We start from the raw sequence: 13,135 nt of genomic DNA, 5'->3' as shown, positions 1-13,135 counted from the left end.
TTCTAGGACATGAGGTTCCATGTCCTTTAACAACACCCCCCCAACCCCTGTGCCCCAAGATCTGAGACACAGTTGTCCTGTTTTGCGCTTCATTGTCACCCTCACTCACGGTGCCACCCCTAACCAGAAAGTCCCGAGGGTTACTTCAGTTGTTGTGACTAGTCACAAGCCCACTCTGAACCAGGTTCTACAGCCTGTGGGATAGCGTGGATCACATGCCCACCCCCTTAAGTGGGTGCAAGAGGTGGTTTGGGGATTGGCAGATCCAACCAGCACCCCATGGAAAAGGGGCAGTGTTGCTCTCCAAAGCAAGGGGCGCTGGGCAAACACACTGCACTCCACCCCATGGCCACCCAGCATCCACGTATACCCTCTTTTCCCCACACATGCGCTTTCAAAAATGGTCTTGCTACTTGATAGAGGTGGTGGTTGCACAACGCTGTGAACGTACTAAACGCCACTGAATTGTACATTTTCAAATGGTTAATGTTACGTGAATTTCACCTCAATAAAAAGATATATATATATACATTGGAGGGGGGCTGCATTGGGTCTCCGTTGCTGTGCACAGGCTTTCTCTAGTTGCGGTGAGTGGGGGCTACTCTTCGCTGAGGTGTGCCGGCTTCTCATGACAGTGGCTTCTCTTGTTGCGGAGCACGGGCTCTAGGGCGTGCGGGCCTCAGTAGTTGATGCACGTGGGCTCAGTAGTTGTGGCGCATGGGCATTGTTGCTCCGCGGCACGAGGGATCTTCCCAGACCAGGGCTCGAACCCGTGTCCCCTGCATTGACAGGCGGATTCTTAACCACTGCGCCACCAGGGAAGTCCCTAAAAAGATATTTTTAACATGTTCCTTCTAAAATAAAGAACCCTTACCATGTACAACCAAAACACTTACTCTCCTTCCTAAAGGAAGACAGGATCCGAGTAATGTGCGTTCCTATCGATGGTCTACACGTGGCTTCTTATTATCTGCAACAGTGGCTAAGTTATAAATGTAACCATCCCCAAAACACCAAGTCTATGATGGTGGAGGTAAAATAGATTATCCACAATGAAGACTGACTTTGGAAGAGAGGAGAAGGGAAGGAGCACACAGGGGTGGCCTGTCCACCCTGCTGGTGGGGCAGCCAGGACTCACTCACTTCTCCACAGTGGAGCTGGGTCCTGGCCTGGTACCCTGGGAGAACCTTCCTGGCTCCTTATTCTCCACAGCTGTACCTGAGGGCCTGCAGGGAAGAGGTCCTCTTTGGGGAAGGCCAGCTCCTTATTGACATGGCCATGGCTTCCTGGGGACTCCTTCAGAGGCTGGGCAAGCACTAGGTCTGAGGACTGCAGTATCCCTTCCTTAAAACCTCAGCCGGCCGCCAGTCAGCTCATTCCCTAGGAACTCCATGGACTAGTAACTAGCTCCCTAAAGACCCAAAGCTGCTGAGTGGACACCTCTTCATGCCCACCACAGAAGTTGTGAGCATTACGGCAAAGAGTGGAAATAAAAGTGCTCTGTAACCCATAAAATGTCATTATCCTCATTCACAGAGAAAATCATAGAGACATAAATTCATTCTGTATGGTTTTGTCTGTGCCGGGACACAGTCCTTTTATTCAATTCCTTTTACCCTCTTATTGGATTTCCCACAGCAACTGCCATAAACTTCCCTCCCCTATTTCTAGATGCTGATTCAGCCCCTTCCTCCCGGCGACAGCTGAGCCTCTGCCTCTCACTCTAGCCTGAGGCTCACCCTGTATATTGATTGGTCTGGAAATAAATATAGACGTAAAATATATTTGTGTATATTTTTTCCATTAAGAGAATTTTGTAAAGACCAAAAATAAATGGAAATCCAAGGGTGCGATGTGAATACAACGGATGAGTCAAAATTTCCCAGCCAAGCTGTAATAGTTTTTGCCTGGTCATCAAAGAAACAAGCGGTCTTGCGTTATCCTGATGAAGGTTATACGTTTTCTGTTGACTAATTCTGGAAACTTTTCATCGAGTGCTGCTTTCAGTTGGTCTAATTGGGAGCAGTACTTGTTAGAATTAATCGTTTCGTTTTCTGGAAGGAGCTCATAACAGAGGACTCCCTTCCAATCCCACCATATGTACAACATCACCTTCTTTGGATGAAGACCGGCCTTTGGTGTGGTTGGTGGTGGTTCATTTCGCTTGCCCCACTATCTCTTCCATTCCACATTATTGTACAGTATCCACTTTTCATTGCCCGTCACAATTTGTTTTAAGAAAGGAATGCTTTCCTTACGTTTAAGTAGAGAATCGCATGCGGAAATAAGATCAAGAAGGTTTTTCTCGCTTAACTTACGTGGAACCCAAACATCAAAGCGATTCACGTAACCGAGCTGGTGCAAATGATTTTCAATGCTTGATCTCGATATTTTGAGTGTGTCGGCTGTCTCCTGCGTGGTATAATGTTGATTGTTCTCAATTAATGCCTCGATTTGATCGCCATCAACTTCAGCTGGTCTACCCGACCGTGGAGCATCGTGCAGCTGGAAATCTCCAGCACGAAACTTCGCAAACCACTTTTGACACGTTCGATCGATCACAGCACCTTCTCCGTACACTTGCACAAATCTTTTTTTGCGTTTCAGTTGCGTTTTGACCTTTCTTGAAATAATAAAGCATAATATGCCAAAAATGTTGCTTTTCTCCTTCCATCTTCAATATTAAAATGGCTACACAAAAATTCACTAATTTTGATAAGTTTTTTTTAATGCACGCTGATATGACAGCTGTCACAATACAATCTAACAAAATTGTTTCAAATGAAGTTAAAGACAACTAAGTGCTACTAGAGCCATCTTATGGAGAAAACCGAAAGGACTTTTTGGCCAACCCAATATATGCATACATATATTCCTCTTTTTCTCTCCACTGAGAACACGTACAAGCAATTAAACCTCAATAGTGATGAGTATACCTCATGCCCAGATCTTGGTTTCTAAATACCATTGCCTACTAAAAGGAACTGGACCTTCTTGGAGAAATGGCAGATTCTAGAGTTGGGTCAAGCAAGGAACAAGATGAGCCCAGAACATGTCACACTTAAAAATCAAGGAAGTGCTCAAAGAATGATGGGGTACAAAAAAGTGCTCCCACTGGCAAAATATGGGAAAATCTGAGCACCAAAATAATGATACCAACAGATTATAAACCCACTGCGTAAAATGAGAATCCCTGAGTCCACAGTGCTAGAAATAAATAAAGGAATAAATTGCAAGTTCGATGAGGAATGGGATATTTGCATAGTCTTAAAGTACTTCCCAGCAAAATACTTTTTAATTGCAAAGAGAAAAAAGAATAACTTCACAATGGAAAAGCCCTTTAATCAAGTGATCAAAGCTAACCTCATCAGTAATGGAGCAAATTGAAATGATACACCACCTAACAGGATGCAGTGAGAACAACACGGCATCATTTCTGTGATACATATTCCAGCCAAAGATGCATCACCTGAATCTAATCTCAAGGAGACATCAGACAAACCCTGTCCTAGTCCCTTTGAGCTGCCGTTAAAAAGTACCATTGACTGGGCGATTTACAAACAACAAACACTTATCTCACAGTTCTGGGGAAAGTTCAAGATGAAGATGCCAGCAGATTAGATGATTGGTGATGCTTCCTGGTTCATAGACAGCCGGCTTTTCTCTGTGTCCTCACACAGTGGAAGGGACAAGCTAGCTCCCTGGGGTCTCTTTTATAAGGGCACGAATCCCAATCATGAGGGCTCTGCCCTAATGACCTAATCCTCTCCCAAAGGCTTCACCTCCTAATACCATCACCTTGGGGGATAGGTTTCAACATATGAATTTTGAGAGGACACAAACATCACACCATTGCAAACCCCAAATGAGGGATATTCTACAAAATAACGGACTTGTATTTTTCAGGAGCGTCCAGATCATGAAAGCCAGGGAAAGACTGAGGAAGTGTTCCAGATCGAAGGAAAGAAACTGAAGAGAGGGGGCTTCCCTGGTGGCACAGTAGTTAAGAATCCGCCTGTCAACACAGGGAACATGGGTTCGAGCCCTGGTCCCGGAAGATCCCACATGCCGCGGAGCAACTAAGCCCGTGCACCACAACTACTGAGCCTGCGCTCTAGAGTCCGCGAGCCACAACTACTGAAGCCCACGTGCCTAGAGCCTGTGCTCCACAAGAGAAGCCACCGCAATGAGAAGCCCACGCACAGCAACGAAGAGTAGCCCCCGCTCACCGCAACTAGAGAAAGCCCGCGCGCAGCAACAAAGACCCAACGCAGCCAAAAATAAAATAAATAAAATTAATTAATTAAAAAAAAAGAAACTAAAGAGACATCACAAGTAAGTGTGTGATTCTGGATTGGATATTTTTGGTATAAAGGACATTATTAGAACAATTGGAGAAATGTAAATTGGGTCTGAGTATTAGATGGTAGTAATGGATCAGTGCTACTTTCCTGATTTTGATGTTTGTACTCTAGTTATGAGAGTGTCCTTATTTATAAGGATATATTTCTAGTCTAGGATAAAAAGAAATATATCCTATACTAAAGTTTTGGGGGGAGACTGGGCACCATGTTGACACATTCACAAATGGTTTAGAAAAAAAAATAAATTCTTTTACCATATTTGCATCTTTTCTGTAAGTTTGAGATTGTTTTAAAATAAAAAGTTTTAGGGGGCTTCCCTGGTGGCGCAGTGGTGAGAGTCCGCCTGCCGTTGCAGGGGACACGGGTTTGTGTCCCGGTCCGGGAGGATCCCACATGCCGCGGAGCGGCTGGGCCCGTGAGGCCACAGCAGTGAGAGGCCCGCGTACTGCAAAAAAAAAAAAAACCAATAAAATAAAACGTTTTAAAAATTACCCCCAGGGGTTGTAGCATTTTGCCTTCTCACCAGGAATACATATGAAAGAGAATGTTGCCGAGTATGTAGTCAAACTCTTGGACTTTTGCCCACCTGTTGGGTGAGCAGTGATCTCTCCATACACGTTTTGTTTTGCATTTCTCTGACGGTGAGGAGGTTGAACGTCTTTTCATGTGTTCAAGGGCCATTTGCATTTATACACTGAGCACTCTCAGTTTATCTTTTGACCACTTTTCTATCAGGTTGTGGGTCTTTCTTCTTGATTTTGATGACCTCTTCATGAATTGAGGAGGTTATGCCTTTGACTGTGTTACGAGCCAACCGTTATTTTTGTACTGTGTATTCAGTGCCTAGCGTTGCACCGAGGATCCTGGTGGGCTGGTCTCTGCTTGTGAGGAGTTTACACGTGACACAATCCAGACTGACGTTAGCCACTTAATCACGAGCTAAATTGTGAAGCTCAAACAAGAAGGGGTGTGGGCTGAAGCAAAGGTGCCCCTGAGGAAATGGAAGCTGAGCTGGGGCTAGACGATGGTTGGGTTATGGTCAGTGAGGGCATCCTGGGCTTAGAGGGAAGGCACAGTGAGGGCGAGAACTTGATCTGCCTGTGGTGACGTCCCCTCATCTCTCTCCTTCTGCCCCAGCCCAAACCCTCAGACTCAGGTACTCTGCCTTGAGGAACTTCCCTAAGTTCTTCCCGATCTTCACTGCTCCTCCAGACGGAAGAGGAAAGGAGCGCCAGAAGGGGGAGGAAAGTAGGTGTAGTGAGCCGGGTCTTATGGTCTTAGGCGAGCACGGTGGGCAGTGCCACAGTCCACCTAGCTTTCTGTGAAAAGTGCCACTCAAGGTCAAGGTAAAAGATTAGAAGCCTGTGGTTCTGTTACTACTTTTCAAACACAAACATTTTAGGGGGTTAAAAGCAGTGATTTTTTTTTTTTAAGCTACAAGGATATATTATACAACACAGGGACCATAGCCAATATTTTATAGTAACTACGAATGGAGTATAACCTTTAAAAATTGTGAATCACTACATTGCATACCTGTAACTTTTATAATATTGTACATCAACTACATTTCAATTAAAAATGGAGAAAAAAGAATTTTAAAAAGAATTATAGCTGGTCAAATTATTCAAAAAAAGCAGTGATTTTTTTTTCATTCATACCTTCTAGGAATGAACGTACCTTCTAGGTAATGTAACTTCTAGGTTATAAGTTGAGTTCCATGCAAGTCAATAAAGGGGGTGTCTTTTCTTAATTAAACTTTTTCTTTCGAGATCAATTTGGATTCACATGCAATTGTAAGAACTACTACAGAGAAATCCCCTATACCTTATACCAGTTTTCCCCAATGATAGCATCTCTCAAAACCTAAGTGTAATATCACAACCAGGTTATTGACACTGACGTGGCCAAGTTTGAGAGCATTTCCATCAGCCCAGGATTCTGCACGTTGCCCTTTTACAGTCATACCCACTTCTCCCCTACCTCCCCCCACCGCCCCAACTGCTCATCTGGGCAGCTACTCATCTGTTCTCTGTTTCTGTAGTTTTCACATGTCAACAGTGTCATATACATGGAGTCATGCAGTATATAACCTTTGGAGATTGGCTTTTTTCATTCAACATAATTCTCTGGAGGTTCATCCCGGTTGTTGTGTGTGTCAATAGTGCTTTCATTTTTATTGCTGAGCAGTAGTCCATGGCACAGATGTACTACCTGTTGAAGAACATCTGGGGAATTTCTAGTTTTTAGCTACAGGATAGAAAACCGGGGCCAGGGAAGTGAACCAACTTGTACCAGGGTACACAGGCCAAATATGCGAGAGCTGGCATGTGGTGTGAGCCCTGGTCCATTTGCATGAGCCACATAAGGCTACTGGTGGGAAACACCAGGCAGGCTCAGCAGGAAGCATGGAGACTCAAGAGTGAGTGATAATCTGATGTCTTGAAAGTCGTGTGTAAAGAAGGTGAGTCTCAATTGGAGGGAGGCAGCTCAGAAGAGACATTTGTGCTCAGCTCTGGCGGGGGATCCGGGGAGGCTCTGAGCCGCCTTCTGAAGGGAACAAACATCTACTGCTGACTGAAAACAGAGATGACGAGGAGGGACATATTAGCTGATTTGGGTTGTTATAGTAACATCCAGATAAAATATATATTCACAGGCCAGAGGGGAAATGGAACTGAACGCAGATGGGTGGGTAGAATGGGGGAAACGACTGGAAGAATATCTCCATAGACACAGTGCTTACTCATTACTGAAGCCATGAGCAAGGGGCTCTCCAAGGAGTATGGAGACAGAGATGCTGGGGGAAACCCCAATTAGGTGGTGGGAGAGATGGCAAAGAGAGAGGAGCCTCCGAAAGGCAGGGGCAGGGAGTGGAGCGTGGGAACCAGAGGAGTGAATGAAGGCCAAGGCCAAAGAGACTTAGCACTGATGAGGCAACAGGGTTGAGGAGAAAGGAGGAAATACACATTTCCTGCCAAATGAGTATTTTTTATCTATGCTGCATAACAAATTAACCCAAATCTTAGTGGCTTAAATAACAACATCTATTATCACACAGTTTCTGTGTGTCAGGAATCTGTGGGTGGCTTGGTGGGGTCCTCAGGCTCGGGGTGTCTGACTGCAGTCATCCCAAGGTTTGACGGCGTTCGGTCCATTTCCAAGCTTACTCACATGGTCGCTGACTTGATTCAGTTTCTAACGTGTTGTTGGTCTGAGGGCTTCAATTCAATGCTGGCTGTTGGCTAGAGGCTGCCCCCAGTTCTTTGCCTTGTGGGCCTCCCACCGGGCAGCTAACATGATGGCAGCTGGCTTCGCTAGAGCGAACAGGAGAGAGCGAGAGTGTGCGGGTAAGATGGAGGACACAGACTTTTATTTTACTTAAAAATTTTTTATTATTATTATTTTTGGGCTACACCACGTGGCACGTGGGATCTTAGTTCCCCGACCAGGGATTCAACCCGTGCCCCCTGCAGTGGAAGCGTGGAGTCTTTTTTTTTTTTTTCAAAATTGTTCTTTTTTTTTTTTTTGCCTGGGGGTGGGGTGAGAGGAAAGGAGGGGGCTAGCAAATTTAGCACTCCTCTCTCGCCCGCCATTTGTGGCCTGAGAACTCTTTTTTTTTTTTAGACGTTGGAGGTAGGAGTTTATTAATTAATTAATTTATTTTTGCTGTGTTGGGTCTTCGTTTCTGTGCGAGGGCTTTCTCTAGTTGCGGCGAGCAGGGGCCGCTCTTCATCGCGGTGCGCGGGCCTCTCACTATCACAGCCTCTCTAGTTGCGGAGCACAGGCTCCAGACGCGCAGGCTTAGTAGTTGTGGCTCACGGGCCTAGTTGCTCCGCGACATGTGGGATCTTCCCAGACCAGGGCTCGAACCCGTGTCCCCTGCATTGGCAGGCAGATTCTCAACCACTGCGCCACCAGGGAAGCCGCCGACACAGACTTTTATAACCGAGTCTTAGACGCTTTCGCCCTATTCTGTTCATGAACAGCAAGTCACTAGGACCAGCCCACACTCAAGAGGAGAGGATTATATAAGGGTCTGCATACCAGGAAGCCAGTTGAGCTGCAGTGTACTACAGGGAGCAAAGACAACCGGAGCCTCCCCCAAGGTGCCCCTGACAAGACAGTATTAGGAGAGTGTGAGGGGCAGACGACAGAATGGAGCGAGGCAGGTGGTGATGCCCAAATCCCAGCTGCCCCCAGCACTTCAGGGAGACATGGACAGACTCAGGAGCCCCACCCCTCTTGCTGCAGATGGAGCGCCCACCAGCTCCCAGAAGGTCCGAGCTGGGTTGTTTGCATGGGTCTGCTTCCTCATCCCACCCCGCGCCCCGCCCAGAGCAGAGCCACACAAGCAGGCATCTGGCTCACCATCTCCATCCCACCAACTGTCACTCACCATCGAGGCACAGCAGCATCTGCGGGGCATGGGGGGACAGGACCCAACTCCATAGCTCTTTCCACTCCCCAGGACTGACTCCCTTTCCGACTTGAATTCCTTTTCTAGCCCAACACAGGATCAGGGCCAGGGATGTTCCCCCAAGGATCTGGTAGGTGGCTGGGAGAGCAGAACCCCTTGCACTCTAAAAAAGCAGCTAACAGTACTTTTATCAGTTGTCTCACCCCTTCTCTCTATTCCTTGTCACCTAAGGGGACAGAAGAATGAGGAAAATACCCTCAATAGGACATAATCTTTGAGATGGGCTTTCAGATCAAGCTCTCATTAGATCCTAATTACAATCCCAGAGGCACTCAGGCCAGTGACTGTTACGCCAGTTTTAAGGAGGAAGCCACTGAGGCCCAGAGAGGCATCTCAGTGGCCAAGCAGGACCAGACCTGAACGCCCAGCCCCACTCTGTACCCATATGGAGTTTCTCGGGGTGGGGCAGGGCTCCTCCGAGCACATGAGGATGGCCGCAACAGCGGACCCAAGCTCCGCACCCGCTGAGTATGGGCCTTCGGGCCCACAGCTCTGTCCCTGCCGCTCTAACCCTCCCCCTCCTCTTACAGTACCCTCCCCCCAGGTTCCCGGCATCCAAAGAGTATTTAGAAAACCCACCTGCCCCCGACGTCTTGAAATCTCTTTACTGGAGACCAAGCCTTTTATTCTACAATTAATGAATTCCCAGGAGCTGAACATGACTCATAGCCCTCGGGATATTGGGGTACATGAACAGGGCAGGAGAGCAGTGGAGGGGGAAAAAGAGGCTGGGGGTGGGGGAGAACCTGGGCCATGGGAGCCAATTTTTGTGACCAGCACTGGGGTTTGCATGTCTCTGGGGACAAGGGAACTAACAGGTAATCGGAACAATGAGGGGAAATAGAGGCCATTAGGTGTCAGGCTGCACGAGAGAGGGAAAGGATATTTCTCAGGGGCGCCAACAGTGTCTGCCCCAGTTTACCCTCAGCACAGGCTACTTGACTGTGACCTCAGACCTCCTTTCAAATTAGGAACAAGGAGCATGAAATGAATAACGGTGATTTTAGTTCTGTGCCCTGAGCAGGTGAGGGAGAGCAGGGCTGACGGCCACCCAGTCAGGCCCATTCAGGGCGGGGCCAGCTGAAGACACGTTGGCGGCCCGGCCTTGAGATCTAAGTGCAAGGCCGCAGCCTGGGCTCCTGCCGGGACGTCTAGGCCACCAGCTGGAGGGCAGCCCCTGCGTCCCCACCCTGCTGACTGGCGACCAGGGAGAGGGCGCCACCCGCTCTCCGGGTGCACGCAGATTGGGTCCAAAAGAGATACTATTGAAGCATTTGCAAGCACTATTGTTTCACTTTTCTGAGCCGCTTTCCCTCATCACACCCATTCTTCAGGTCAAGCAGGGATAATTTACAACAGGAAGTAGCGGAAAGTTGTGGGAAAAGTCACTTGACTGAACAGGTTAACAGCTGTCGACAGCGCCTCAGCGGCTCCGCCTACAGTGACCCCACAGTAGCCCCCTAAACGGCCTGAGTGGTGCCGGGCGGAGGCCGCAAGTCTGCGGACCACGAAGCCCCGGGCCAGCTCAGCGCGCTCGGGCTGCCAGAGAAGCCTCTCGCTAGGCGCCGCATTTGTCCGCCTAGACCTCCAGGTGGCGCTGGGCTGGGGCGGAGCCTGCTGTCTGTCACCCATGTGGAGGGGGCGGGGCCTTGGAGGTGCTGACTTCTGATTGGTTGGACTTGGTCTTGCTTTCTTTCCGTGTCCAGAGGCAGGTCTTAGGGGCAGCACCCAGAGCACCCAGTCAAAGCGCCTGAGCTACGCGGGAGGAAGTGTGTGCGTGCGTGCGTGTGTGTGTGTGTGTGTGTAATTTGTTTTTACAGTTAACTGAGGGTGTGTGAATGGGTGTCATGTTATTTTTTCTTTACAATTAACTGAGTTTCTATTTCTCATACCTTTATAAGACACCTCATAAATTTACACAGCGGGAAAAATTCTTGGTTGGACCTACTTATCATAAATATATCGTTATAAGGAAGCTAAGGTTTAGGGTCTGCCACTCAGCCAAAACCACTTCTTTTTTCATGTTTCCTTAGTCTTTGACGTTGTATGTGTATTACCAACATAATTGTACTTGTGGGTGTACTATATTCGCACATCTGACAACTGTTTGTTAAGCGTCCACTTTCTGCCAGGCGTTGAGCAGGGTTTTGCAGTCACTGATGAACAAAACAGACCTGGGCCCTGCCCTCAAGTAGCTCACAGACACAAATCAGCAATTACACACACATGTCAAATTTTAGAACTCCCTTGTGGCAATAAATGAGAAGTGGCTGGTGCTCGGGAGAGGAGCGGGAGTTTTGAGGAAGTATAGCACTGAGTGCAGTGGCTGCAGGGCCACTCTGCCAAAGAGCACAGACTGAAGTTAAATTGATCTCATTTCAGAAGACTCCCTTGTGAAGGTGGGGAAGTCAGAGAGGAGTAGAAGGAGTTTGGAGGTGGTTTGGGGGATACCTTGGGGCAGCCAAGATGGGCTCCCTGGCCTCCTGTATAGTCAGGGTGGAGGAAAGTTCTGGAAAGTGTGTAACTTCCAGAATATTCTTTTTTTTTTTTTTTTTTTGCTGCAGATAGAAAGTCATCCTCTGGGACTGGCTATGATGGGGGGACTGTAAACTTTGTCACAGGAGAAGGTGGTCAAAGAAGGACCGGCAAAACAAATACACAAACAAAAAACCACTGGGGTGTGCAACAAAGGCCTGGAGTCCAGGACCCAGGGGTGGAATGCAGAGAGAAGCAGGAGGGAAAACGAGGCAGGAAGGTAAGTCTGAGGCTGGACTAGTTGCTGGGAGAGTCTGGCCCAGGTGGCTGGCAATGGTGGGACATGATCCAGAGAGTCATAAACAGCGAGGACAAGAGAGTCTGTTCTCAACTGGAGACCTACCGGGGGAATTTCCTGCCAAATGTCAGTGTGTGTTTTCTCTTTGTTCACCTAAAAAGTAGGGGCAGGGACCTACACCCTGAAGAGCTCATGCATGACCTCTCCCCATGACTCACTCTCTCAACTTTCACCATGCTTCTCCCCCCTGAGCATTTACCACCCACCCTCACACAACTGTTGTCTGTCTCCTGCACTAAAATGTAAACTTCCTGAGCGTGGGCACCCTGTCTCCTTCTTTACTATATCACCAGGGCCTGGAATATGTGTGGGCCATAGTAGTTGCTCAACAAATATTTGGTAAGTGAATGAATGAAGCAGATTCTTCTTGGTCTGTAGAGAACCCTCCCTTAGTCTCAATGTAGCGGTGCAGAGCCCGGCATCGCCGGTGAAGGCTAAGTTCTTCAGAGAGGGCTCTCTTTCATCCAGGGCGAACCAGCCTTTTTGCCCCGGGAGAAAAGGCTGGGCTAAACCTTGGTGTTTCAGAGTCTTGAAAAAACTGCCTCACCTGCTGAGGGGCAGTTAGCTCCCGGGGAGGGGTGTACTTGATGGTGGGGGTGAGGTCTGTAAGGTGGCCCTCCCCAGCCTGTCTTGGTCCTTACCTGGCACTCCTGAGTCAGCTCCCACCCCCAGAAGTTTTTTTTCTGTGATGTAGGCTGCCACAGGGTTTAGAGGTTTGGCTTGGCGCTCCGGACCCATCCTCTGACCTCTGAAGGTGGCGTTTCACGTGTCTGTGCAGGGGAGATAAATCAGTGCCCCAGGCCTGAGCAGCTCTCGCCAGCCACTCCCTGGGGTGACTCTGAGCCACCTGGCATTGGGTGTGGGGCTTAGGTCCTGGCAGCACCAGGTTCCTACATCTCCATCACCGCAGCCTCTCACCTGTGAGTCCAGGAGGGCCTGGCCTAGGGGGTTCAGGAGCCCCTCCCAGAGGCCGAGGGGCCTGAAAGGGCAGCACCTGCGGTGTCAGAGGAAGGAAGGAGAGGAACAGCTGTTGACCGTTTGCTACATGCCGAGCACCGTTCCAGGTGTCTCACGTGTTTCAATATAATCTTTATAAACAACATGCAAGTTAGAATTATCTTCTCATTTTGTAGATGCAGAGAAAAAGGCGTGACCTGTCTGAGGTCACACTCTAGAAAGGAGCAGCAAAGTACAAATGATTTTAGGTTTTGCTTCAAAAATAGCTTTTAGTATGTGTTTTCTAACAACAAAGATGTGAACGGAGCAGACCAGGCATATTCAACACTTTACAAGCATAGGAAACAGTAAGAGAACTCACTGGAACTCCGTCTCAAAGCAGCCTTGGACATTCTGTATGAGAGCCAGTGAAGGAGGGAGTTTATGTAAGAAGAGACAGTATGTTGTTTCTGTTAATTTTGGGGTGTCATTTTATTTACCTCTGGTTGAACTCTTCTTCC

Source organism: Delphinus delphis, chromosome 12, assembly GCF_949987515.2.
Source record: "Delphinus delphis chromosome 12, mDelDel1.2, whole genome shotgun sequence".
NCBI lineage: Eukaryota > Metazoa > Chordata > Mammalia > Artiodactyla > Delphinidae > Delphinus > Delphinus delphis.
The sequence above is the reverse complement of the archived record's forward strand: the minus strand, read 5'-3'. Positions refer to the sequence as shown.